Consider the following 6,794-nt stretch of genomic DNA (forward strand, 5'->3'; position numbering starts at 1 on the left):
ATTTATTTTCAGTATCCTATGGCTGACTAGCAGGTGAAGAACCAAAAGAGAGAAATATACCACATATGACTAGCTCAGGAAAAGGCAAAAATTCAAACTCTGAAGTACAGTTTATACTGAATGTGTATGACATTTTGCACTATCATTTAAGTTGAAAAATTGTCAGTTCAACCATTAAGTCAGAAACATTTGTAGTATTATTTAAAAGTAAGATTAGTTTGAAATATATATTGTAATCTCCAGGATGACCACTAAATAGAAAGACTTTTTAAAAATTGTACCTAATACGTTAGTTAAGAAGAGAATTGGGTTGTATGGAATGCTTAAGCAAAACCACAAATGAAAGAAAAAGAGAAAGTAAAATAAAAACAAAAACAAGGATAACAGATAGAAACAGTAACAAACATGGTAAATCTTTGTAAATATTTGTATGGTAAATATTAATCTCACTGTATCAATAATTACTTTAAATGTCAATAATCAAAAAACACCAATTAAAGAACAGAGATAGAATAAAAACAACAAAACAAAAACAAAAACCTTTTTGTGTAAAGTAAATCTATTTTAAATATGAAGACACCTATAGATTAAATGTATGGAGAAACATATACTATATTAATACTGATCAAAGAAAGTAAGAATAATTTCAATTAGAGACAGACCAGTCATGAACAGTTATCAGGAATCAAAAAAGTCATTACACAATGATAGAGGGATGCTTTAGTAGAGAGGGGAAAAAGATGGTGGAGGAGTGAAAGGAAGTCACACTAACCCCCTCCAGGGCCAATCTGGAATTGCAATCCAGTTGTGAAGATAACATATGGAAAAAACAATTGAGCAAAAAGTGATAGAAGCCTTATAACCTCAGACAGAAGAATCACCTTCAGTACAACTTATCAGCATCTTCACAACAGCACACTAGATGTTGTTAGAGGAGTGACCCTCAGTCAACTAGCTGGAGGGAAGAACCCACCACAGAAAGACCCAATAACAATCAAACCCAATTACACCCAGAGAACCAACATAAATGTGATGAAGGGCATCCAAAGGGCATCAAGTTCAGACGGTCAAAGAGACTGCACCACCGAATCTCACAAGCTTCCTACCATAAAAGTTCAAACACAAAGTCAGAAAGTCAAAACAGATCAACTTAAGGAGAAGTAAACAAAAATGTCACACAAATGATGGGAAGAAAAACCAACAATGCCTAATTGAAAGGAAATGAGGAGTCTTCAGAAAGAGTGCTAAATGAAATCAAGGGAAGTAAACTATCAGATAATGAGTTCAAAACAATGGTTATAAGGAAGCTTAATGAGCTCAGTGTGAAATAACAAAAACTAGAGGGAAATTACAAAGAAATTATTTCAAAATATATCAGTATAAAAAAGGACACAGAAACAATCAACAGGAAATGAAGGGCCAACAGGAAATGAAGAACACAATTTCTGAACTGAAGAACACAGCAGAAGGAATGAAAACCAGTCTAGACGAAATATAGGATCAAAGCAGAGAGCTGGAGGAAAAAATGTAAAACACTCACAGAGAGGAGATCGGGGAAGATGGCGGCGGAGTAGGACAAAGGATTTCGCTTCTCTCCACGGCGCCGGAGAAGGACCTGGCTGATCTGCATGCGGAAGAACACAGCAGATGCTAAACTGGGACTCAGCATATAAGAAGGCAGGACTCCAGAGACTGTAGCGGACACTGAATGAGCAGAGGTTGAGGAGAGGAGACTACCACAGATCAACAAGGTACGAGGGAGCAGCACAGAGGCAGTGGCGGGGGGGCCCCCTGCCAGGCCAAGCCAGGGCCCGGGCTGGCCGCCCAGGTTTCTGAGAGCCAAGGGTGGGCAACACCGTCTCTGGGAGAGAACTGGTCACCGGCACCACCCCTGTCTGGCAGGGCGCAGATTGGAAAACACCATAAGAGATCGGTCTTCCAGTAGTGGCAGAGAGAGGAGTAAGCATTCGGAAGCAAGCTCCGATAACCCGTGGAGTCAGGTTGCTGGCTTGGGAGAACTGAGAGTTGCCAGAGCACTCCCTGCTTCGAAGGGCCCGTGCCTGCCTGAGAGCAGTCCCAGGGAATCTCGGGCTGCTGTCAGGGCCTCCAGAAGTGGGTCAGTTTCGAGCTCCATCCCTCCTCAGCCGGCACAGACCAGCTCCATCCATGCTCGCCGGCGGCGAGGCCGCGCAGACCGCCTCCATCCTTACTCAGCTGGCGCAGACTAGGAGACACTGTGAGTCAAGCATTGATCTTCGGCTTGACCAGCTGCAAGTCGCTCACGCTTCCCCGGTCCCCGAGTGGCCCGCGCCATCGACGGCGAAGGATCCTACACCTGCGTGCACCTGGTTTCCTGGACCTCGGGTAGCGCGCACCTTCCCGGCACCCGGGCGACCTGCGCCATCGCTGGCGCCGGCTCCTTCAGCCACGTGCGCCTTCCCGGCCCCCCGGCATAATCGGCCTGGGTCTCGCTTGCCTTCCCGGCCCCCGAGGGGCCCCAAGCAGGCCTTCTACTCGGGTAACTGCCAGTCGCCCGTGCTTTTCCGGTGGGGCGGGGTCTGCGCCGACCCTCAGCTTGGGGAATTGAGAGTCGCCCAGGTGATCCCTGTGGCACAGGACCTGCACTGGCTGGCGAATAAATTCAGGGAGTCTCTGGCTGCTGGCTGGGCGCCTGGAAGAGAGCCAGTCACCAGCTTCACCCCTACTCAGTCCGCGCAGACAGGGAAACACAGGGAGTCAGGCTGTTGCTGTTGGTTTGGGAGAATTGTGAGTGGCCCTGTGTATTCAGCCACAACACAGGGAAAGGTCCACACCCAAGCCTACGAGAACAAGAAAGCCAGGCTGGGAGCGTGCACCCTCATGTCAGACCAAGGCTGGAAAGCCTGGGAGAAAATCTGCTCTGAGTAGGGTGCGGGTGAGAGGTGCCAGTCTAGATCTTGGGGGGTACTGGCAAGACCAGTTGAGTGTACCAAGGCGCGAGAAGAACCACAATAACAACCCGTCAGGCTGCTGCAGTTAGTGAGACCAAACGGGTTGACTCGCTGGACACCAACCGGAGGAGCAGTGGGAGCAGAGAAGACCAAGATACCTACAGGAGACTGCACCACTGAATTCCACAGGTATCCTACCACAGGAGTTCACGCCATAAACTCAGGGTACCAGAACAGATCAATCTAAGAAGCTGAGGCCAACGAGAAGAGCAGCACAAACAATGGGGAGACAAAGAAACAATCCCCAAATGAAAGAAAAGGAGGAAGCCACAGAAAGAATGTTAGATGAAATAGAGGCCAGTCAACTATCAGATGTGGAATTCAAAGCACTGGTTATCAGGAAATTCAAAGAGCTTACAACGAACTACCAGAAACTACAGGGGAGCTACAATGAATTCTCTGCAAACTATACCAGCATGAAAAAGGATATAGAAGCCATCACCAAAGGCCAAGAGGAAATGAAAAATACAATTTCTGAATTGAAGAACAGAGTAGAAGGTATGAAGAGTAGGATTGATGAGGCCGAGGACCGCATAAGCGAGCTTGAAGACAAGGTGGAAAGAATCTCCCAAACAGATGAGGTAATGGAAAAGAGAATCAGAAAAAATGAGGAGAGTCTAAGAGAAATACAAGACAATATGAAACGTAATAATATCCGAATAATAGGAATACCAGAAGGGGAAGAAGAAGAACAAGGGATAGAAAACCTACTTGAAAGAGTAATAACAGAAAATTTTCCTAAGATGAGGGGAGAGAGTCACACGAATCCAGAAATCGCAGAGAGTCCCAGGCAGGTGGAACCCAAAGAGGCCCACTGCAAGACACATCATCATTAAAATGGCAAAACTCCATGACAAAGAGAGAATCCTAAAGGCAGCAAGGGAGAAAAAGGAAGTAACATACAAGGGGGTCCCAATAAGGTTGGCTAATGACTTCTCAATGGAAACATTCCAAGCAAGAAAAGAATGGCAGGAAATATTCCAAGTAATGAGAAACAGAGGCCTACAACCGAGACTGCTTTATCCAGCAAGGCTCTCAATCAAGATAGAAGGGCAAATAAAGAGCTTCCAAGACAAAAGAAGTCTAAAAGAATAGGCCTCCACAAAACCAGCTCTACAAGAATTACTAAAAGGGCTGCTTTAGGAAAGGAAGGAAAAGAGAGAGACAGAGAAGAACACAGGTACATAAATGGCAATGAATAAGTACCTTTCGATAATAACTTTAAACGTAAATGGATTAAATGGTCCAATTAAGAGATATAGAATAGCTGAATGGATAAGAAAGCATGACCCAAACATATGCTGCCTACAAGAGACTCACCTGAGGACAAAAGACCACCACAGACTGAAAGTGAAAGGATGGAAACAAATTTTCCAAGCAAATAGACATGAAAAAAAAAGCCGGGGTAGCAATCCTCATATCAGACAAAATAGACTTCAAAAAAAAGGCTATAAAGAGAGACCCAGAAGATCACTTCATAATACTCAAGGGAAGAATCGACCAAGAAGACATTAACATCATAAATATATATCCACCCAACACAGGAGCACCCAAATATATAAAGAAAATCGTAGAGGACCTCAAGAAAGATATTGACAGCAACACAATTATAGTAGGGGATTTTACACCCCACTGTCAAAAATGGACAGATCTTCCAAACTAAATATCAACAAAGATATAGCAGCATTAAATGACACTCTAGAAGAAATGGACCTAATTGATATATATAGAGCCATCCATCCCAAAGAAACTAAATACACTTTCTTTTCAAACGCACATGGAACATTTTCAAAGATAGGTCACATGATAGGACACAAAACCAGTCTCAACAACTTCAGGAAAATAGAAATCATACCAAGAATCTTCTCTGATCACAAGGGACTAAAATTGGAAACCAACCCCACAGGAAAAAACCCAAAACACCCAAAATCATGGAGACTGAATGGTAGGCTATTAAACAATGAATGGGTCAAGATTGAAATTAGGAAGGAAATCAAAAAACTCCTTGAAACTAATGAAAATGAACTCACCACAATTCAAAACTTATGGGACACAGTGAAGGCAGTCCTGAGAGAGAAGTTCATAGTGATACAGGCTCACCTAAAGAGGACAGAAACATTTCAAACAAACAACCTAACCCAACAACTGCAAGAACTCGAGGAACAACAACAAAGACAGCCCAGAGCAAGTAGAAGGAAGGAAATAAGCAAGGTCAGAGCAGAATAAAATGACATAGAGACTAAAAGCAAAATTCTAAAGATCGATGAATCCAGGAGTTGGTTTTTTGAAAAGATAAACAAAATAGACAAAACTTTAAGTAGGCTCATTAAGAAAAGAAGAGAGAGGACCCAAATAAACACAATCAGAAATGAAAGAGGAGAGATTACAACTGATACCACAGAAATAGAAAGGATTGTAAGAAATTACTATGCGGAACTGTATGCCAAGAAATTTGAAAACCTGGGTGAAATGGACAAATTTCTAGAAAAATATAATCTTCCAAAACTCAATGAAAAAGAAGCAGAAAACCTGAACAGGCCAATAACAGCAAATGAAATTGAAGAAGTAATCAAAAAACTCCCATCACACAAAAGCCCTGGGCCAGATGGTTTCACAGGAGAATTCTACAAAGCTTTTAAGGAAGAGCTAACCCCTATTCTTCACAGACTATTCCAAAAAATCCAAAAGGAGGGAAAACTCCCCAACTCTTTCTATGAAGCCAGCATCACCCTAATCCCAAAGCCAGATAGAGACACAACAAAGAAAGAAAATTACAGACCAATATCACTGATGAACATAGATGCTAAAATCCTCAACAAAATATTGGCAAATCGCATCCAACAATATATCAAAAAGATCATACACCACGACCAAGTGGGATTCATCCCGGGGATGCAAGGATGGTTCAATATACGCAAATCAATAAATGTAATACACCAAATAAACAAAAGCAAAGACAAAAACCACATGGTCATATCAATAGATGCGGAAAAAGCTTTTGATAAGGTACAACACCCATTTATGATAAAGGTACTCAGCAAGGTGGGAATAGAGGGAACATTCCTCAATATAATAAAGGCCATATATGAAAGACCTACAGCCAACATCATACTCAATGGGCAAAAACTAAAAGCTTTTCCACTAAGATCAGGTACAAGACAAGGTTGCCCACTTTCACCACTTCTATTCAATATAGTATTAGAAGTTCTAGCTGCAGCGATCAGACAAGAAAAGGAAATAAAAGGCATCCAAATCGGAAAGGAGGAAACAAAACTGGCATTGTTTGCAGATGACATGATAGTGTACATGGAAAACCCTATAGCCTCTACCAAAAAACTGCTGGAACTAATAAATGAATTTGGCATAACAGCGGGATACAAAGTTAATATCCAGAAATCAAAGGCATTTTTGTATACCAACAATGAAGCAGCAGAAGCAGAAATCAGGAAAAAAATCCCATTCGATATAGCAAAAAGAAAAATAAAATATCTGGGAATAAACCTAACCAAGGAGGTAAAAGACCTGTATGCAGAAAACTACACAACACTGAAGAAAGAAATCAAGGAAGACACAAATAAATGGAAACATATACCGTGTTCATGGATTGGAAGAATTAACATCATCAAAATGTCCATACTACCCAAAGCAATTTACAGATTCAATGCAATACCTATTAAAGTACCAATGGCGTATTTCACAGACATAGAACAAACACTTCAAAAATTTATATGGAACCAGAAAAGACCCCGAATAGCTGCTGCAATTTTGAGAAAGAAGAACAAAGTAGGAGGGATCACAATACCT

Source organism: Sturnira hondurensis, unplaced genomic scaffold (genome assembly GCF_014824575.4).
Source record: "Sturnira hondurensis isolate 20B ecotype Veracruz unplaced genomic scaffold, ASM1482457v3 Scaffold0013699, whole genome shotgun sequence".
In the NCBI taxonomy this organism is placed as follows: domain Eukaryota; kingdom Metazoa; phylum Chordata; class Mammalia; order Chiroptera; family Phyllostomidae; genus Sturnira; species Sturnira hondurensis.